We start from the raw sequence: 23183 nt of genomic DNA, 5'->3' as shown, positions 1-23183 counted from the left end.
ATTAGTTGTAGCGCTCGTATCTGTTTTGTACTTGTACTTCTCTCGGTTTGTATTACATCTTTCTCTCATAGGCTGGTGTTGCCCATAGTATGGTGATTAAGTCTCAGTATCGCAATGTTCAGAAATAACACTTGTATTGAAAATGGCAGGGACAAATGAGAACAGACAGAAGCATTAGATTTCTTCAAGTGACTGCAACTTCCTTATGACCTTCATAGCCTAATTGTCTCATTCAACCCAATGCTCTAGTGAGCCAATGAAATTCCATGACCTAAATCCACAGTTCAGAAATTCATGAACGAATGCCCAACCCACAGGCAAGGACATCAGTCCTTCACCCAATCTATGTGAGATTAGGGGACAGAGTCCCTCCTTCTGCCCATATAATTCTACAACCACCAAGGGATGCTAAACCCTGTTGCCAGGACAAGCCACCAGATGCACTCCTGGCCTTGCTTTTAGCTGGGATACCTCAAATTTTGCAACTATTTCTGGATCCAAAACAGTACATCCAGATTGAAGACATCAGCTCCCACATCCGAGAGGTTTGCATCATTCAGATAGAAGTGTCTAGGGTGATCACAGGTAGTCTTCTCCTGCTTCAGTCCATGGCCACCAGTGAAATGCACAAGTGTCATAGTCCCAGTTCTTAAAAAGGAATTCACGTGCCTCACAATGATGATAGGTGTTTAGTGGAATCTACAAAAGGACCTACGTGAGTTAGGTGCCTAACTCTCATTGATTTCCCTGTGCCTGATCTGCCACCTCCGGTGTACAAGCACCTCTCCAAATTCATTGCTCGATCAGCTCAGGTCATGCTAGCTCAGTGGATGGGGAAATTCCTGCATCAGTCCAGTCCAGTTCTGCTTCACTGAGAGAGAACAGTTCAGTGTCAAATTGCCTCATTGTTTGGCCTTGGCCTCTCAAAACCACACCAGTATCTGACTAATGCACATCTTGGAGGGGCTTCTTGCTATTTAGATTATGACCCATTCATCTAAAACATTTTGCAACCTTAGATTTTTTTTATTTTGCCAGGGGGCAAAAGGGTTATGATGGTTGATGACATTATAGTCCTCTCATCGTAGGAAATTGTCCATCAGCAACTGCAGAACTTATTGGTCTGCTGATAAGACTGACTAACAAATTAGTCTCTGCACATTTTCATCCAGGCAAGATAATGGAGCAGCTGATACGGGACTAAATTAATAAAGAATTAAAGGAGGATAATATAATTAATACCAATCAGCATTGGTTTATAGAAAATAGAGACTGTTAGACTAACTTAGCATCTTTTTTTGATGAGATTACAAATTTGGTCAATATAGGTAATAGAGCTGATGTAATATAAATACATTTCTGTAAGGTTCCAATGACTGTTTACTTATAAAGTGTGGAACAGCTTCAATGGGAGAGATTGAGACAAGCTCACACCAGAATATCCTGTAGCCCAGTGATTAGCTCATTGGGGAGAACCAAATTCAAATCTCTCTTGCACATTAGGCAGAGAGGGGAACTGAATATTGGTCTCCTGCAGAGCCAAGGTGAGTGCCCTAATCACTGGGCTAAAAGTTAGAAGGGAGGCTGCTGCCACTTTCCATCTGAATCCCCACAAATAAATACCTTTTTTGAGCTGAAACTATGTGGTGAATTAGTGTCAAGTTCATGAATACTTTCAGGTTGACTGATGCTGCATTTTTCAGTCTCTCTGTTTCTCCGCACGGCTTCATTCAGCTCTAACGCAGAGTGTTCCAAGAGTGCTCTGTAAGAGAGAGGTCTGTATATACACACAAACAGTTAACATATAATGTGACAGTAGATGGCACTCAAAAAAATGCAACGTTGTTAGAGGGTTTCATAGCACCACTAAAAGTTACAGTTGCTGTGCCTTGCAAATGGCTTCTGGTTTGGAGTTCTTGCCATGCAGCTCTTAATACAAAGAGGAGCAATGGTTCTGCTGCATGGTCTCTGATTCTAAGGATGTCCCTCGGCAGAGCTATCACAGAAATGGGGCTCTGCATTTCAGAGGGGGAGTACTGATATGTGGGGCAGGAGAATGCCGGACATTGCAGAGCATGTGGTTTGGGGAAATGTGCTGGAGTCATTTGACTGGTAGTACCCAAGGTTGGTGGACACCAGAGTGTGGCTGGGATGTAACAGGCAGGCTGCTAGATTCAGAGCAGATATTCAGGGCCATGCTTGTCTGCTGGCTGTCAGTGAGCCACAGCAGCAGAGCATTCAAGGCACCCAGGGCTAGAGGGCAGGTGGTCACATGACACTCGCTGGTCTGGAGTGCACCCCAGAACGTGACACCCAACTTGTGTCAGTAACCACCACTGATCTCTAACGCATTCCACTTACAAAGTTACAGCTTTGTCCTGGGGATGCTTTCTGCACACAGAAGGCATTAACAATAGGGATGATTTTATGAGCAGACTGTGCAGATGAGCTATTCCTGCATTTCAAGAATCCACCAAGCTTGATGTCTCCTCTTCTTGGTCTACCATACACCTTAGGGTCTTTATCACTTGAAATAAACCACATCGAGTGGACATACACATGAGACTAGAGTCAATATTAGTATTAGCCATAAACTAAGAAAAAAGATTGTTACTTACATAGTCATAAAGGTAAGTGTAAATCCTCTCCAAAGTAGATTCTCTATTATGACTACACTGAAAATTAAGGAATCACTATAGCATATTAAAAAGCTAGAGTGAATATCTGTCCATGGCTTCCCTACTGGCACTAGAGTTTTAGCCTATTACCATATTTACATTTTTTCATGTGTGACCATCAGCACAATATGAACTTACAATCTAAACAAATAAGATGGACAAAGGGTGAGTAAGAAGAAATATGCAAACAGATGGGCATCATACCAAAAGGACTAAAGGTAAAAAATCCATTACAATCTACATATCACACAGACTATGCTGACAGATTGTGCCACACACTCTTAAAGAAACTGCAAAACCACCTGATCAACATCCTATACAGCAAACAGGGAAAGATTAAGAATGAGCTCTCAAAACTGGATACTCTCATAAAAAAACAACCTTTCACACAAACTTCCTCATGGATAGATTTTACAAAAACTAGACAAGCCATTTACAACACAAACTTTGCTTCTCTACAAAGGAAAAAGGACATTAAACTATCTAAACTGCTACATGCCACAAGGAGCCACAACAGTAGTTCCCTTAACCCACCCAACAATATTGTTAATCTTTCCAGCTATACTCTTAGCCTGGCAGAAGAGTCTGTCCTATCTTTTGTCCCTCCAGGCGCACAAACATGATACAGTTCTTTGGTGAACTAGAATCCTACTTTCAATGTCTCCGACTCAAAGAATATTTCCAACACACCTCTGAACAACATACTAACCCACAGAATCCTTCCTACCAACACTACAAAAAGAAGGATTCTGGGTGGACTCCTCCTGAAGGTCGAAACAACAGACTGGACTTCTACACAGATTGCTTCCGTCGATGTACATGGGCTGAAATTGTGGAAAAGCAGCATCACTTGCCCCATAACCTCAGCCGTGCTGAACATAACGCCATCCACAGCCTCAGGAACAACTCTGACATCATAATCAAAAAGACTGACAAAGGAGGTGCTGTCGTCATCATGAATAAGTTGGAATATGAACAAGAGGCTGCTAGGCAGCTCTATAACTCTATAACAGGCCATTATCCTCTGATCTCACTGAGGATTATCAAAAGAAACTACACCATCTGCTCAAGAAACTCCCTGAAAAAGCACAGGAACAGATCTGTGCAGACACAGCCCTAGAACCCCAACCAGGGGTATTCTATCTGCTTCCCAAGATCCATAAGCCTGGGAATCCTGGATGCCCCATCATCTCAGGCATTGGCACCCTGACAGCAGGATTGTCTGGCTATTTAGACTCCCTCCTCAGGCCCTACACTACCAGCACTCCCAGCTATCTTTGAGACACCACTGACTTCCTGAGGAAACTATAATCCATCGGTGATCTTCAAGAAAACACCGTACTGGGCCTTATGGATGTAGAAGCCCTCTACACCAACATTCCACACAAAGATAGACTACAAGCCGTCAGGAACAGTATCCCTGATAATGTCACAGCAACCCTGGTGGGTCACCTTTGTGACTTTGTCCTCACTCACAACTATTTCACATTTGGGGACAATATATACCTTCAAATCAGCGGCACTGCGATGGGTACCCGCATGGCCCCACAGTATGCCAACATTTTTATGGCTGACTTAGAACAACACTTCCTTAGCTCTTGTCCCATAACACCCCTACTCTACTTGCGCTACATTGATGACATCTTCATCATCTGGACTCATGGAAAAGAAGCCCTTGAGGAATTCCACCATGATTTCAACAATTTCCATCCCACCATCAACCTCAGCCTTTACCAATCCACACAAGCGGTCCATTTCCTGGACACTACTGTGCTAATAAGCGATGGTTACATAAACACCACCCTCTACCGGAAACCTACTGACTGCTATACTTACCTATATGCCTCCAGTTTCCATCGAGGACAGACTACACGATCCATTGTCTACAGTCAAGCTCTAAGATACAACTGCATTTGCTCCAATCCCTCAGACAGAGACAAACACCTACAAGATCTCTATCAAGCATTCTTAAAACTACAGTACCCACCTGCTGAAGTGAAAAAACAGATTGACAGAGCCAGAAGAGTAACCAGAAGTCACCTACTATAGGACAGGCCCAACAAAGAAAATAACAGAACACCACTAGCTGTCACCTTCAGCCCCCAACTACAACCTCTCCAGTGCATCATCAAAGATTTACAACCTATCCTGAAAAATGATGCCTCACTCTCACAGATCTTGGGAGACAGACCAGTCCTCACTTACAGACAGCCCCCCAACCTGAAGCAAATACTCTCCAGCAACCACACACCACACAACAAAAACACTAACCCGGGAACCTATCCTTGCAACAAAGCCTGATTCCACCTCTGTCCACATATGTATTCAAGTGACACCATCATAGGACCTAATCACATTAGCCACACCATCAGGGGCTCGTTCACCTGCACATCTAATATGATATATGTGATATGTGATATATGTCATCATGTGCCAGCAATGCCCCTCTGCCAAACATTGGCCAAACCGGAAAAGAATAAATGGACACAAATCTGACATCAGGAATCATAACATTCAAAAACCGGTAGGAGAACACTTTAACCTCTCTGGCCACTCAGTAAAAGACTTAAGGGTGGCAATTTTGCAACAGAAAAGCTTTAAAAACAGACTCCAATGAGAAACTGCTGAGCTTGAATTAATATGCAAACGAGATATCATTAACTTGGGTTTGAATAGAGACTGGGAGTGGCTGGGTCATTACACATATTGAATCTATTTCCCTAAGGATAGGTTTCAGAGTAGCAGCCGTGTTAGTCTGTATTCGCAAAAAGAAAAGGAGTACTTGTGGCACCTTAGAGACTAACAAATTTATTAGAGCATAAGCTTTCGTGAGCTACAGCTCACTTCATCGGATGCATTTGGTGGAAAATACAGAGGGGAGATTGATATATATAATATTGATTGGTATATCAATCTCCCCTCTGTATTTTCCACCAAATGCATCCGATGAAGTGAGCTGTAGCTCACGAAAGCTTATGCTCTAATAAATTTGTTAGTCTCTAAGGTGCCACAAGTACTCCTTTTCTATTTCCCTAAGGTAAGTATCCTCACACCTTCTTGTCAACTGTCTAGATGGGCCATCTTGATTATCACTACAAAAGTTTTTTTCTCCTGCTGATAATAGCTCATTTTAACTAATTAACCTCTCACAGTTTGTATGGCAACTTCCAACTTATCTGTATGTATCTATCTATCTTCCTTCTTACTATATGTTCCATTCTATGCACCCAATGAAATGGGCTGTAGCCCACAAAAGCTTATGCTCTAATAAATTTGTTGGTCTCTAAGGTGCCACAAGTACTCCTGTTCTTTTTGCGGATACAGACTAACACGGCTGCTACTCTGAAAGAAATATTATCCCTACTTTGGGACATGGGGAACAGAAGAACTGGTACATTTTTCAAAAGAGGCTAAGTGATTTATGAAATGAAGACCCATTTTCAAAATTCACTAAAGCACACCAGAACCATTGACTTTCAATGATACTTAGGCACCTATGTCACTTAGGAGCTTCTGAACATTTTATCCGAAGTGACTGGCCCAAGGTCATCTGGGAAATATATGGCAGAGCTGGGGAATAAACCCAGATCTGATTTCCAGTGACAGTCCAGTACCTTAACCACAAGACCATCATTCTTTATAAGAGGCCATAAATATGTGATGAGTTCTTTTACAGACAATTTTCTTTCCAATGCCTTAAAAGTATTCTTGCTGCAATCATTAAGCTATTAGCTGGGCATGTTAGCATTTCTGTAGGAATCCTTTCATGTCAGAGCTATCTGATAATAGGCATGTATGAAGCTCTACAGTTACTTTTTCCGTATTAACCTTTCATTTACTGATTATATTTTCTCCCAGTCTACATAGCTCTCTTCCCCTCCCAGACCGTATGTTCATAATCACTTAAAACCTCTGAGCAATTCCATTAGTTTCTATTCGCCCTCAGATCGAGTTTACACATGTGGGCTAAGTTCCAGGAGAATTTGGGCAGGATAAAAAAATGGAATTGGCATCAGTGCTTGGTCCGACATTGGTTTTAAATTTCCCTCCCATTTTCTTATCCTTCTGTACACTGGCAGTCTAGGCTCTGCAGATTGTGATCAGACCCACATTTACCAATGGAGCATTAAATTGAGAGAAAGAGAAATAAAGAGGTATAAGCAAAGGAGAAAACACCAGCCTGATCCAAAGTTCACTAAAATTAATTAAAAGACCCCCATTGATGTCAGTATGCTTTGAAGCAGGCCCTATATGCATAAAGGTCAGAAGTGACAATATTTGGTGAGTTAATTAGGTACCGAGTTATAAAAAAAGTTGTTCCAGATAACAGGAGCTGGCTCCTGTTTCCAGGCTCTTGCACTACATGGGTGAGACTATATGACAGGACATAGTACTAGTGTGTCTGGTGCTAGACAGTGGCTGGTGATAGGCTAGAGGGAACAAGATGGGGATTATAGAAAGACACAGTCTATTAATGAAAGAGGAGCAAGTCCATGAAGAGATTTGAAAACTAGGAAGGAATTTGTAAACTGGCTCCTGAAATGGAAGGAGAGCTGGTGGAATTGTCTGATGATGGGCTGATGTGGCTGCGCTTCTTTATCTATATGTGTGAAGATAGACATAGCTACTGCCACCTTTCTCAGTGAATAAGTGAAACATCTTTGTAGTGCTACCAGCAATCAAACCAAACCACCTGCATTAACACACATACACACAGAGTAAAATATGTCCAATTTATCTTTGGCCGAGCTAGGAAAAGCTTTCCAGACACTGCTCTTGCTGTGGAACTCAGTCATCATTCATACTGTTCTTCAGGGCATAAACATATCTGAGCCCAAAATCTTACACATCGTATTTTAAATAATCACTCAACATACTAAGTCTTTTCCTTGTCTCTAGTGCCCTTTCAGATGAGCTACTTCCTTTAGAAGAAAAACATACACGGCAAAAACAGAGAGAATTACTATCCCGTCTCCTTAATACTACTTTGAAAAAAATATGAGCTCACCCTCGTAGGAGGAAGAGTTAATGGAAACGTCCTACTCTGAGACCACTACTTCATGTCACACCATCCCATGGAAAAGGAAAGACGGTTGAACCTAGGTGAGACTTACATTATAAGCCTTTGGAAAATTGGTGTGCACACATGCTCAGTAGAGACTTCTTAGATTTTAACAGCCAAACTCCCCAAAAATTCCACCCACACTGGACATGCTCCAGCCCAGAGCTAAGCACGACTTTCCCTGCAATTGGTGCTCTGAGCTGCTGAGGGCTGTTCTAGCTCCAGGCACCTGAACTGACAGCAGAGAGCCTCAATGCTCCAAGGCAGGAAACAGGATACATGGAAGAAGCAGATGCCTGATTTGAATGTGGATGGTACAAGAGCTAGGCCTGCATAGAGGGAGTAGATTGGGACAAGAAAGCTTAGGATAAGACTGTGATTGGCTGGGCAAGGAGATTGGGCCTGGGAGCCAGGAGCAGAGACTGGAACTAGGAGCAGAAATGGGGGGAAGGATTGGAAGCTAGAAGAAAAGATGAGAGACTGGGAACTGATGAAAAGCCAGAGAGGCAGTGGGGCAGTGCAGTGGAGGTGAAAAAGGAGGAGAAACATATTTGATGAGGAGCTGGGTGAGAGGGGAGAACGGGGATTGGCTGGGCAAAGAGACCAGGATGAGGAATTGCAGGAGGGGACACTGAGGCTGGTTGAGGAGTCTGGGAAGGGAGAGTGGGACTAAGAATCAGTGGGGCATAAGGAACATGGGCAGGGGGAGTGCGAAGGAGGGAGAGAGACCAATCAGATGAGGAGCCAAAGGAGGCAGGGAACTGGGAATGGCTGAGAAAGGAGCCTGGGTCTGGGAGTTACAGGGAGAATGGAACCAGAACAGGAGTCCAGAGTGATGAGATTAGGACTTGCTGTGCAAGGAGACTGCGACGGAGATGAGAAACCCTTGCTGTGCAAGGATACTGCGAAGAGTGGAGAGTGGAACTGGGTAGGCAAAGAGAATGGGAATGGAACAAGGATCCAGGGGTGGAGGAGAGATAGTACTGGGGCAATGACAGGTTGGACGGGATAGGCAGAAAGGATCACGCTTGGGGACAACAGGCAGAAGAATCTGTGCCCACTTGAACACTCTGCCCTCCAGAGCCCACAATGGAAGCCAAGATCCCTGTGTCTCAGCATTCCTGTGCTGTTGGAAAATATCTTCGAAACACATGAGCAATGTGCTGTCTCATCCTCTTCTAGTGCTTGTCTAGAAAGAGGCTAACAATCTACTGCTACTGTCAGTTACTCCATTAGCTTAAGTGGCAGAGGTCTTTATGGTGGATCTAAAGGTTCCAATCCTGCTGATGAACCATGTGGTCAGCAGTATGACAGCAGATGGTGGGATTTCTGTTTTTTCTGTTTTCTTTTAAAAAAAAAAAGCACAAGAAAATTACACACAAAAATTATCTTAAAAGAACATTACGGTTGGTAAGTAAAGTACCTCATTCAGCACACAGCATCAACCTACTCTGGGGATGAATCAGGGTTGTGTAGTAAAGGAGGCTGTTGTTTCTAGGACCCTCTGTTTCATTTATTGCAGAAGTTGGAAGTTTTGTAGTGAAATGGGCTGGGGATTGCAGGAAGACAAGGGATGATCTCGTGGTTAAGGCATTTGGATGCTGCCTAGAAAATTAGATTCTGTCCCTGCCTTTGCCACAGAGAGCCTTTATGATGCCAGGCAAGCCACTTAAACCAAACTTCTCAGAGGTGGTCACTAATTGTGAGTTCCTCATTTTCTGGGTGCCTAACTTGAGACCCTGGAGTCTGTTGTAATCATTGGGATCCAGCAAGTTTATCGCAACTGTAAGCTGAACTGTTGGAAAGTGTGTAAACGTGTATAAAGTGTTATAATCACCTATAACAAGAGAAAAAGAGAAAAAGGTACAAAAAGGGGGCAGAAAGACTGTATTAGTCCAAACAAGAAAGTCTACAGCTACAACCCTAAGCTCTGTGTTAAGACCATGTCTGGTAAACAGAAGAACGGAAATGGAAATTAACAGACTAAAATGTTCTGTGTGAAATTAGGCCTAGTTGGTGAACAAAAGGGCTATTCTATCCATTATGTCCTTTTGGGGGCCTTAACAAAGAGCCATTAGTTGGAAAGGGGGGGACTAAATAGGGAATGGGCTATTGGGAGATACTGTCAGGGAAAAGCCAACAGGCCTCCACTCCACCCCAGAGACTTGGTGAGCCTTAGTCATTGAGATGTCTAGAGCAAAACTCCAGTGAGGATGCCCGCTCATCACTGATGGGCCAATGAGGAGTTCAGGCAAATCATATGTGAGATTTTGCTTCCTTTTACTTGTGGGTTCCTTTCCAACTACCATAGTCCCACATGAGATTCTCTAAAACAAACTAGGGAAATGTGGTCTAGATGAAATTATTGTAAAGTGGGTTGAAAAAAATGGCGAAGGAACTTTGAGACATTTTTATTTGTAAGCCAGTGTTCTGATTGAGCTCTCTCCTCCCATCTGCTGGTGAATTGGGGGGAAAGACCTCAGGAGCAGACCATCTGTGCATAATCACACCTACTTTGCCTATGTGATTCACAGACATACCTGCTTTGCCAGCATGATCAGTTTGGGCTGCTTTGGATTAAAATTCACTTAAGTCTCCAACGCAGGGATAATACAATGTTGTTATCCTTATTGTGTGACTGAAAAGCAGCAGAATTGTAATTAGCATGCCTAACTGAGGGGTCCCCCTATTTTGCTAACCATGGGATAGCGTGCCATACCCAAGTGAAAGACAGAGGGAGTGGGGATTGTGTTTAAAGTGTCCTAGATGCCACTTGAATCTCCCCTTCCAGTGTTTAAAGATGGAGCTCATTGGAGACAATTGAGAGTCCTTGTTTCTTCTCAGTGATCACTAGAGAGGACATCACTGATTAGTGAGTCTAGGGGGCTGAGACTTAGACCTGGTGTAGGGACAGTGTTTTGGTGAAAGGCAATGCTGAGGAGGCAGGAGCAGAAGGGTTCTGTGAAATCATTCAGAGTTGAGATCATTAAGGAGTGGGCTATCTGGAGGACAATCAGAACATGGCATCACAGCTAAAGGCATTGGTTTGGGTGAGAAAGCAATGGGAGAGGCATTACTTGACCACGATCTTCCAGGACCATAAGGTGAACCCATCTTCTCTGGGACTTCACTGACCTTACATAATCAACCATGCGTGGGGTGAAGTGGAAGGAAAAGGGGGAGTAGCACATTAAGGAGACATTTATCCATTAGACTTTTACACCACTAAGTAGAAAACTGAGGGAAAGGACTACTGGGGAGAGGGGTTACTTATTGTTGGCATGCTACTGTGTCGTTGTTATGTTTTTTCAAATTAATGCTGAGTTCCCTCTCTCCTTAATAAAAGTTTTTTTTTGTGATACACAGACTCAGTGCGTGCCAGTGGGAGTTCGAGCTGGTTTTGTTTTGTAATATTAAGAGGAACCCCTAGGTATGGAACTCAGCCCTCGTTGCTGCCAACAGCACCTGGCAGAAGGGTTACATGTTAATTTTGTTTTACTTAGCCACTCAATTGCAAAATGCTTTATGTTTGTTTTTTTATTTTTTTTTCTCATGTGTATCCCGATCAATACATCTCCTCACTTCGGCATGCATTTTTGGGTATGCTTGCCATGGGACTAAACTCTGAACCATGCTTAACTGCTTAGTGTTGTACACTGACAGGATCACTTTAATATCTTTGACTCTCTGGGCCCACTTAGTCTGTCAAAATTTAAACAACCGGTCTGATTTGCAGAAGATCTGAATTCTTACAGCTACAGCTGAAGCTGATGAGAGATATGCTATATAATGCTAAGCTCGCTGAAAAATTAGGTCCTGCACTTCTCACACTGAGCACCCAAAATTAGTGACTACTTTTCAATGTAATTTTTCTGTGCCTGAGCTCCCATGTGTAAAATGGGAGTAATAACACCTACTCACCTCACATGGAGTTTTCTGAAGATATAGTAATTAATGTTTGTAACACTTTGTGAAGCACTCAGAAACTATAGTGATGAGCATCATAGAAAAGCATACAAGGAAGTTAATTCTATCTGTATAGCAAAGTTTGAATAGTTTGCAGTAAATAAGCAATGGAGCTGTACATTGAACAAACAGGAGAAAACAAAATATTGAATAGTTGCTTATTAAGTAAGACTTATCCATTTTATGTACTGAATGAGGCGGGGGTCTCATGGAAAAACAGCATATGAATGCTTGACTTTGCAACCTTAATATTTTTAACATAGTTTTTGTGTGTAATTTTATATGACAGTAAATCCTCCATCCATATATTATAAATGTGATACAAACAAAGAAGTACTAATAAAATGTTTTACAGTAGAGATGCTCAGAAAACAAAACATTTATCCTGAATTTTTTTTTCAAAATATTGTTCTATTTTTTCATCAATTTTTTTTCTAACAAATTATCCAACTTGATCTAATTTACAGTAACTTCTGCAAATGGATGTTGTAAAATATACGTCTGCAGGGCTATGCAGCTGCTACTTCTCTGTGATGCAGGTTATCCTGTAGGTGATGTACTGGAGGGTATTGGTGTCTGCCAGCATGTCTTTTGATCTATGAGCAATCACTGACCTCTCTGAAGCTGATGGCAGTGCTAGTCACCTTTGATTCAGGCTAAAAGGAAGAAGCAATTAAGTTCTTTTATGGAATAAGAGAGTTGAAACACTAGAAGCCACTGCACAACTAGCTGGACCACCTGGGAAGACTTAAGCAAGCACTAATTCAGGGAGAATAAGGGGTTTCCCTAGACTGATTGACAATGCAGGGGCTGGGACACAGACTGATGCAACCATGTGTGTCAGAAGAAGAAAGCAATCAGAAAAACCAGGAGAAAGCCAGGAGAAGCACTGGCAAGCATGACCCTAACAGGGAGCAGAGACAGAGCTCCTTGGGGCAGCAGACTGACCAGAAAGCAGGCTTAAATAATGAACAAGGAAACTACCTCCTGGTGCTTGTGCCTATTGTGTTTAGGGAAATAGGACTTTGTGTACATTTTTGCCAATAGAGGATTGCACCAAAAGAATACCTGGCTCATGTAGTCAATTTCTTCTGCTAACGGGAACAACCAAGCAAGGCTCATCACACATGCCAGTGGTGGCAACAGTTACTCTGAGTACATATTGACTCAGTAACCTAGTATAATGCTAGGAGCCACTACTCTTGAACATTGAAAGACTCATAGCATTTTTGTAGAGGAGTAATGGTGTTAACATTGGTTTGCTTGCAAAATTCCAACAAGAAACATCTATTTTTAAAGTTACTTGAGGTCAATATTAAACTATGAATTTTACAGGTAATTGAATTTATAATCAAATATCTACAAGTCAGATAGGTAATGATTACCACATACACAATAATAGGTACAAAGGGTGAGAAGTAGGTCCCCTAATCCGGCAGGTTGTAGAGGCCAGGGGCAGGTTGCAAGGTGAGGGAGGGGCAGCCCCTGCTCAGGTATCTATGGATGAAATGGGCATGTTCTGATTTTCCCAGACAGCAAAGGTTAGCACAATTTTAGATTTTGGAATCAGGAAGGAAGTCTCTCAGCTATTTTTGCATCAAGGCCCTCTGGGCCTTGCTACATTAATGTCAGCCAGGTCACCATTCACTGCCCCTCTTGGACTATGCTGAATTCCCTTCTTCTTCACCCCTTACTCCTGGGCCTGCAGAGTTCTGTTATCCTTGTGCTGAGCAGTGCCCCCCAGGCTACTTTCCCTGGAGTCCAGGTCTTCCTAGCAGGTTCCCTGCCTGCCTTCCCTCTCAACAACCTTGCTGCTTCCTGCTGACCTTTCCTCAGGGCCTCCCACAGGAGCCAAGCCTGCTCCCTCTAATTTCTGTCACAGCTTCCTCTTAACTGGGCTCTCTCAACCCTTTTTCTGAGGCCCAGGTGTTAACTGTGCTAACATTAGTCTAGCCCCCCAGGTAGTTAATTATTGGCACAGATGGGGCTGATTGAACAAGACGGGTTGGTCCAAGGCCCTTGGCCATTAAAGCAACAGGCTGCCCTGTTATAGATCCCTTGAATAGGAAACTGAATTTTATAACCTTTTGTCCTCTAATCCATGAATGGAGTCAGTTGCAGATCAATTTATATTGAAAATCATTGTGAGGTGAAACCTTATCCTGTATAAATGAGAAAACAGCATTGGGACTGTCATTTTTTGTGGCCCATGACTGGAGCTGCAAGATGGTACCACAATACAAATAATTAATAATATGAATATAGCCCAGGCTATAATGGAATATAACAAAAAGTGGTCCTAAAAGGTGAGGAGCCCAGGAAACAAACAAAATACAGCATCCCACCACTTTAAGGCACACAGAGTGCTCTGTGTAGAACATTTGCCCACCCCAGTGTAATGTACTGGGAGTTTGAACCAGGGTTTTCTTAAAGAAAACAACAGCAAGACGCCATAGAGAGCTGAACCTCGCTTTAGGCAGAGGTAGAAACCAACAGCCTTTTACTTACAAAGCCCCTATTAACCAGCATACAGAGGAGTGGAGCCTCGGGAAAAGAGTAACATTTTCATGGGATTTTCAGAAATGTTGTACCTTTTTTTTTTAAAATGAACATTCTGAGGAAATATTTCGATTGTTTAAAAGATACAACCATTTCTGTAGCCCGTAGAAACTTCTCCGAAATGGCAACAGAATGTTCATCAACATTTTTCACAGTTACCCAAAATTGATTTTTAGATTAAAATTTTAACTGAAAACTTGAAATTTGGAAAATAGCATCCACCTTCAGATTATGATTCTTCAGTGTCCCAGTACCTTGTTGCTGACATGAAATGGCTAGGCTCGGGTTTTCCATTCAGAATTCACCTCCCAGGGTTCATTAGCAGGAGAAACCAGAGGGGCTTTTGCCAATAAAGTGCTCTGCGTGTATAATTAATATGCTTAGTAATATATATAATGAGCAATTGTGAATGTGTTAGGATGCTGGAGTGGAGGGAATGACTGGATAAATTGTGTCTAAGGAATAACAGTAACCAACTTTCCCCAAGTGTAAGCTTTATATACACATAAGCCCGGTCCCCAACAAGAGCCCCCACAAGGAATACAGCAGATCAATACTCTGGGCATTATAGAAACCAATCCAACCCCGAGTGACGGGGGGAGGGATAGCTCAGTGGACGGGGGGAGGGATAGCTCAGTGGTTTGAGCATTAGCTTGCTAAACCCAGGGTTGTGAGTTCAATCCCTGAGGGGGCCATTTGGGGCAAAAATTGGGGATTGGTCCTGCTTTGAGCAGGGGGTTGGACTAGATGATCTCCTGAGGTCCCTTCCAACCCTGATATTCTATGATTCTATGATTCTATGATATGGAAGGTCAAGTGTATGGGATGTGCTAATATGAAGACACAGATGGATGTGGACAGAGAATATCCATCAATTGCAAGAGTGCTGCCACCTGGTACACATAAGTGGAATAGCAGGGATTGGAAAGAATGACAGAGCGAGGAAGCAGCATTTCTTTCACTTAGCTCAAGGAATATTTTACAGTGTTAGTAGATGAATAGACACCGTTAGCCATGGTAACAGGGCAATGTTTTAAGTGCTCCCACTGTCATGGGACTGATGGAGGAGCAACAGTATTTTCTGATGGATGAGTCTCTTCAAAGGCCTTGGGCGGATCTTGTATTAAAGACAATCCAAAACCATAATCCATTTGAGATAGTAAACTGGAAGTCTCCGATCCATATGGGTTTTGAAGGTGCCTACATTCCTAATGAAAGTTAAGATGGAAAAGGCATGTCTCTGTATTGATATCAATCCCATAGGGAAGGTTAACAAAGCAGGCTCTTTGTGGGAATCGTAGGCTGACTATATTAGTAAGTAGATGACCATAGTGATTATTATTATAGTATTGCCAGAATTATGGTTCTACTAGCATAACATAACAAGGTCTCAAAATGACCTAACAATGTAATTGGCACAAAGCTGGGTAAGTGTGAGAATGCCTCTCTGCATCCACTTCTATCACGTCATAGGCATTCGATCTATGAGATCCGGTTTACCAAATAGGAATGTGTCTGCATGCAGTGTGGATGGGACTTTATGAGCCTGCCTAGCTCTGCCCAAATCTTTCTGGTGGCATAGATAGCAACAATGCTGACAGGGGTGAGACAGCAATATGCAGACCACAGTGGGACAGGATTAATCAATTCCTGTTCTATAAATACCCAGCCTGATGTCTTTGACCAACTCCTGGTTCCAGTGAAGGTCCTGCTAGAAAGTAAAATATTTATATTATATTTTAGGGGCTGGTGAGTCTTACCCTTAGCTGTCAGCAAGTATGGCTTGGAGATGGACAATTTAGCCTCTCCCCAAAAACTAGTGATTATAATAAAGTAAACTTGGAGTGTGTAGACTGGGAGGGAGTTGGGGGTGGACAGTAATCAGGGCAGGTCATTCATTTGAGTATTCACCTAGCCTTTAAACTGCAGGGTGCGTGCTTTCCTTTTTCAGATTATTTTATATTTTGCCCAGCAATAGATAGTTTAGATACACTGTGGCTCAGGAAATATGCCATGACTCCCAACTGGAGTTAAACACAACAATTGCTTATGTTTGTAATTCACAGTGTTCCAAAGATGAGGGAGGAAGGATTTTGGCTGGGAAATCAATAGGAAAGCATCAGCAGCCTACAACAGTCATTTATGATCATTGTCTATCTTCTTAATCCCACATATGTTGACAAACGCTGATTGCTCATGGTTCAAGAGCAGCATCAAACGAGTGCAGAGAAGGGAACTCTTACTGTGTGCCCTGGATGGGAGTGAACTGGCTAGAGGTTAGGTCATTCACATGGGTAGTGGCCAACACATCTCTGTAAAGTTAGGTGACTCAGGAAAATCATTAAAAACCATGCATGTGAAAACAGGTGCTCTTGTCCCACGCTATCAAAATCTTCCTCATTACTTGAGGAGATGTTGGCTGCTATAAGTGCTGGAAGTCTCAAGAGATGGATATTAGAGGTGAACTCCTGACCCTTTCCTGGCAAAACTTCCACTGACTTCAGTGGGGCCAGGATTTCATCCTAGATTTATTGTCACAGATTGGCACATTCTGTATCTGTGTTTAAAAAATCCAGTCTGATTGTACACACCAATCCATTCACATGCTTCTATGTCCATCTTCACTGTAGTGTCTGAGTGCTACATAAGCCTTAGTAAAATTATCCTCACAATACCAGCAAAGGTAGGACAGTATCATTACCTCTAGTATACAAATGGGGAACTGAGGCACAAGCAGAGTAAGTGACTTGCCCAACACCAGACAGGAATTTTGTGGCAGAGCCACATCCCAGTTGCATGCCTTAACCACAAGACCATCCTTCCTCCCCAGGGAGAGCTCTCCCCAGTCTCTGTACATATTTTTGCCAATATATTAGTCAGCATTGATCAAGAATATTGGGTGGTTTCTGGCATACAGATCTGGGCTTTAGCAGTAATAAGATAGTATGGTTTACATTGTGGAAGATAGACCATCCCTTCCTAGAGACATATTAAATGTGCAGTAAAAGGGAGGCAACTGTTTCAGAAAGGTATTGGTAGAAATCTATCAAGAAGCTATCATATCCAGGAGCACTGCCAAATTGCATGTTATGAATTAGTCCCAGCTGCTACTAGGATGATGGGCCTCCAGTTTTTCTTGGTCATTCTCGGATATCAGATGGAGAGAGAGGGGATCAAAGAATTCCAAAAGGGTGATCAGAGTGGAGGGAGAACTGTTCCAGAATATAGTGATTCATCGCAATGGGGGCATTAGGTGCACCTCACAAGTCGCAAGGTGTACAGACTCCTTCGTGGGTTTTGGAAGGCAGGGACTGCTTTTACTTTTCCATAAAACCAGTGTTGAACAGATAGTTGGTGCAAAACAAATAATAATTAATCACTCTGCTTTGTGTAGTGTTTTGAGATTCTTAGAAGAAAGGCTAACCATGTCCTGGGAATGTAGCCGGCTTATTATGGGATACCCAGTGCTGTGGGTGAAATACGTTTGCACTATCTGCAAAGTTGGGACATTGGCACCACATGGAGACTGAATATTTCACATTAAGAACTAAAACTTTCCAAGAGTCTTAAATATATTAATTTGAAATTTTAATGTCTGCCCTGTAAAGTGTAAGAGCTAGGAAAGGACTTATAAGAGCAAACAACTTCAATATATATATATTTTAACATTCATGTGAATTTTCCAAATTACTGTTCTTAGAATTTTACACATTGTTATAGCAGGTGGTGTATTGCAATGGAACAAGCTGAGCACAACCTTGTTAGAGGGAAGCAAGAAATATCTGATTATGTACAATAAATTCTGCATGCATCACCTTCTGGTTACAAATGGCTTTGTTTACTAGAGTATCTGGTCTGTGTTTGTCTTTTCTATTTACTGGCTTCATTGCTGCTGGCTTCATTGGTTGCACTAATTCACAGTATTCCTCCATGCCACGATATTTGTGGAAGGCTTTATCAAGGGTGACAATGATGGATTTGAAGAAAAATGTCTGCCTACATTTTGTGGTGAGGTTTGGCAAACGTTTCAATTCCACCCTTGCCGTGTCCTCCAAGAAGGCAGGAATTACATTTAAGAGGCTCTGCAGCTGTTTGGCATATAATATTTGGAGCTTATTATTATTAGCAATTTGTGATGTCTGACCAATCAGATTGCTTGGTTCTCTAAACATTTTCTACTTTATTTTTGTCACAGTATATGTAAAATTTTTCTCTTTCACAGGCAGAAGGGAGGTGAAGACATTTTCAATTTTAATAAAATGAATTTTATATTATTATTTCAGAGCGTGGTCATAATATTATTTATACCTTGCAGGTGCTTCTATACATATTATAGGGTGTTTCATCTGTGATGCAGTAGGGATAGAACAGTTCCAGTTCACTTAACAGTTCTATAGCATGAACCCAATTGTTCACAGGATACTACGTAATATTAACTAAAGTTCCTCTGGGCCATGTATTCATTTATGATTTTCCATTCTGTGGTAGGTGTTTTACCAAGAGAAATTTCTATTTGCAAGATAATGGGCTATATTTCTCTCCAGCATAAACTGGCACCATTCCATGGACTTCAATAGAGTTGCAGCCTCTTGCACGGGCAGATAATTAGGCTCAGTAATCTCTGTCTCTAACCAGAACTGTTGGGTGAATCTTAGTGCTGGATTTAGCTCAGTCATCCTCAGTGCAAGCTTAACCATACAGTTCTGCTAATGTGAATCAGTCATGCTGTTTCTGTCGTGCAGTACACCTGAGCAAAAAGTTCCCATTTGTGCTAAATTGTACCATACTCTATATTGGTTTTATGCCATGGACAAATAATGTCATCTTGGAACTGAACTGAGATCTGCACATGTATTTTCACAAGTGAACTAAGACAAATATGAACACGGGTCTCCAGAAGTGAAAGGCTACGTCATCATAAAAACCACATTCTCTGAAATCTTGTCCCTTTTCCAGTGTTGGTCTATGAGGATTTAATGAAATAAGCAGAGAAGTTACTTACACAGTATGTTTCTTAGGAAGATTCTAGACTATGAGCTTCCATTTTGTGATGGTGCCTGTTACAGATGATCAGACTAGGTAATGGCAGTTTGGAATCTGTGAATATTTACCACAGTATTATCACACACATCTGGTACATGCTGGAGAATAACTACTTCAACCACTACAACTAATTATAATACTTTGCTCTAACTTAACATCTTTCATCCAAAGATCCCCCAGGGGCTTTACATAAATTATTTAATCTTGAGACCATCCCTGGGAAGTAGGTATTACTCTCCCTGTTTTACATATGGGTAAATTAAGGCATAGAGCAGTCAGACAACAATATTAGGAATAAAAACTCAGCAGTTCTAATTCCTAGGTTCTTGTTCTAACCACTAAACTATACATTAAGTCACAGGTATTGGGTCAAATTATTTTCTGACATATCTGTGTGATTTAATGGGATTGCACTGAAGAAACTGGCTGATTGTGTCAGTCTACCCAGAACAATGCTTACAGAGACATGCTCATATATAGTTTTGCTGACAGGGAACTTTTCTATCTGATTCTTTGTTTTACTCCTTGACTTCACGTCCAGGACTTTTTGTTGTATAACATGTACAAAGAGCTGGTCCTTTCAAGATGAGTCTTGAGCAGGGAACTGCTCAGATGCCCCTATTCAATTGTCAGAGGGCTTTTTGCCCATCATGCCAGCCAACAGAAAGGGAAATGGCCAGTTTTCAACTGCCTGCTGGGAAAGCCTGAAACCACTTCAAGAAAAGAGCACTACTTTAAAAAATAAAGTTCTGGCCCTTCAGCTGATGGTGAAATTGAAAATAATGTGTGTGTGGGAGGAAGGCTCCATTGACACCAGAAAAGAGATGATATTGACTGAATTTTAAATTAATTAGAACATGGCTCATGTTAACTATGCTAAGAGAGATACTGTGGCTCAGTGCCTAATGCACGGGACTGGGACTCTAGAACTTCTGCCACTGGTCTGCAGTGTGACCTTGGGCCAGTATCTTGGAGCTTTAGGTTTCCCTCACTATATGGGGGTAATTATGATACTTACAGAGCACTTTGAGATTGACACATAACAGTTGGGTATTATTATTATTATATTCTATTGACGTTCTTATAATTTACCAATGCCATGGCATGTGAATGTCATCCAAGGTAAAATAAGCAAGATGGCTAATATCAGTCAAGTAATGTTTTCTCCCCATTTCTCCATCACAAGGGGGGACATGCATGTTGTTTTTAATTCAATATTAACAAAACTGATGTGTTGTGTGTGATGATTCAGGAAAGCAAGAAGAAGAAGAAATGAGTTTTGCATTTGGACTGGAAAGTGGTGAGCTCTGTGGTCATTCTTCGTTTCCACAGGAGTGAATTTCCATTGGCGTGGGCCACCTCTAAGAAAAACTGCCTCCTTTGCAAATGAGCTTCACCTCAGGGGAGTCAATTTCACCATTTTGAGTAATTGAGCTGCTGTCGGTTGCTCATGTCTGGAAAAGGAGAGGAAAGTCGACCAAGTCTCCTGAGCCCTGTCCACAGCAGAAAGGAGGGCTTTGGCCTTCCTGTGTAGGATCAATTAGTGCCTACTGATGGCCTGATCAGTGAGGAAGGATTGATATTTGACTGAATCTGGCTGTAAACTCTTCATCTGCCAAACTATAAAACCAAGTAGAATGAGGATTTTATCTGATCCTGCAGCCTTGCTCTTTGGTGACTGATCACAATTAATGTGGTCACATATGCAGATTTTGCTTTTCTGCTGTCCAGAACAAAAATTTCAGGTACCTTAGTGTTCCTAGAAATACTCAGCATTTCTTGAATAAATAAAAGAGTCAGCTCCACTTTTGGGTGCATCAGACTTGGACGAGCTCTACATAGCAGCCATATAATATTGTGATGTGATGGTATTGCTCATTTTTATATCTAGCAAAGGTACTAATATGGTCCCCATTACAGCAGCATGTCACAATCTTTAATGTATTTATTCTCAGAACACCCCTGTGAGGTAAGGAAATGCTATTACCCTCACTTTACAGATGGGAAACTGAGCCACAGAGAAGCTATGTTCAAGGCCAAAGAAGAAGTCTGTGGTAGAGAAGGGATTTCAACCAAAGTCTTCCATGTCATAAGCTCATGTCCTAACCACAACACACCCCCATCCTTCCTCTCTATCACAAGCCAAACAATGACACTTTAATATTATTAGACCTCGTGTCCTAAGAGTTGAACCATGGCAATCAAGCCCCTGTAGCCAGTTACTTTGGAAGATAACCTATGTGTATTTGGCTTTGTCTATGGTACCGAGGGGTTCGGAGGGTGGGAGGAGGATCAGGGCTGGGGCATGGGGTTGGGGTGTGGGAAGGGGTACAGGCTCCAGCTGGGGGTGTGGGCTCTGGGGTGGGGCTGGGAAAGAGGGGCTTGGGGTGCAGAAGGGTGCTCTGAGCTGGGATTGAGGGGTTTGGAGGGCAGGAGGGGGATCAGGGCTGGGGCAGGAGGTTGGTGCATGGAGGGAGGCTCAGGGGTGCAGGCTCCAGGCAGTGCTTACCTCAAGTGACTCCTAAAAACAGCAGCTTGTCCCTTCTCCGGCTCCTATGCAGAGGTGCGGTTCCTGGCCAATGGGAGCTGCGGGGCGGTGGGGTGGGAGCATGCAGAGTGGAGCTTCCTGGCTGCCCCTACATGTAGGCGCCAGAGCGGGGACATGCCGCTGCTTCCGGGAGCCATGTGGAGCAGCCCCTGACCCTGCTCCCCAGCTGGAGCTCAAGGACCGGATTAAAATGGCTGGCGGGACAGATCCGGCCTGCGGGCTGTAGTTTGCCCATCCCTGCCATAATAAGAGCAAAAATTAGAACCACCACAGTGTCCTTCAGTAGAGAATTTCAAAATGCTCTATAAACATTTCTCAGTTAATTGAGCCCCACACATTCACTGGTTGTTAGATAAGCAGTATTATCCCCATGTTACAGATGGTGTAAACTGAGATATGGGGAAGCTGTGTCTAAGCAAATCAATGGGAGAGTAAGGAACAAAACCCAGATCTCCTGTCTTCCAGCTCTGTGCTCTATTATTAATTTTATTTATACACTACCTCTAACCCTTAACCCCATACTATCTGTGCGGTATAATTACGAGTCACTTGTTATCTTTGAAAGAGTAACTGCTATCAGAGAATTACTCCTCACGGTTCCTACTGGCTCAATGCAGGAAAAGCTTCTGACAATTTAATTCTTAGCTTCTGCACCAGTGAGTTTGAGCAGCAGTTTATGCTTCTTCAAATGACTCAGCTCCATTTGAGACATCAATAACCGTGGATAAGGAGACAGTTTGGTTATGACTCTTTCCATTCCACTACTGCACTGTGTTGAGATGGAGCTGAAATCCATTGTCTGCGCCAGACATACATTGACTAAAACTTATATCACTTTTTTTTTTTTTTTTTTTGGAGATGGGCTTAAACCAAGCATCATGGCCAAACACCCCTGAGCTTTGGAGAAGTTTGCACCAGGATCTAAACATTGCCACTGGCCTGGTAGCACTACAATGAATCATAGAATCATAGAATATCAGGGTTGGAAGGGACCCCAGAAGGTCATCTAGTCCAACCCCCTGCTCAAAGCAGGACCAAGTCCCAGTTAAATCACCAGCCAGGGCTTTGTCAAGCCTGACCTTAAAAACCTCTAAGGAAGGAGATTCTACCACCTCCCTAGGTAACGCATTCCAGTGTTTCACCACCCTCTTAGTGAAAAAGTTTTTCCTAATATCCAATCTAAACCTCCCCCATTGCAACTTGAGACCATTACTCCTCGTTCTGTCATCTGCTACCATTGAGAACAGTCTAGAGCCATCCTCTTTGAAACCCCTTTCAGGTAGTTGAAAGCAGCTATCAAATCCCCCCTCATTCTTCTCTTCTGCAG

The 23183-nt window shown here is 42.5% G+C and overlaps 1 long non-coding RNA gene across 1 annotated transcript; it reads right to left on the bottom strand.

Annotated features, from left to right (window-relative positions):
* Nucleotides 1-1524: 1524 nt before the first annotated feature.
* Nucleotides 1525-22794, bottom strand: LOC119853868. Its single transcript, XR_005292253.2, has 3 exons — nucleotides 21818-22794; nucleotides 19268-19362; nucleotides 1525-1777 (listed from the first exon to the last, which is right to left on the bottom strand). It is a non-coding gene; the product is annotated as an uncharacterized LOC119853868 (long non-coding RNA).
* Between the last annotated feature and the right edge of the window lie 389 nt (nucleotides 22795-23183).

Source organism: Dermochelys coriacea, chromosome 3, assembly GCF_009764565.3.
Source record: "Dermochelys coriacea isolate rDerCor1 chromosome 3, rDerCor1.pri.v4, whole genome shotgun sequence".
Taxonomy (NCBI): domain Eukaryota; kingdom Metazoa; phylum Chordata; order Testudines; family Dermochelyidae; genus Dermochelys; species Dermochelys coriacea.
This window is presented reverse-complemented; position numbering and strand designations above follow the sequence as displayed.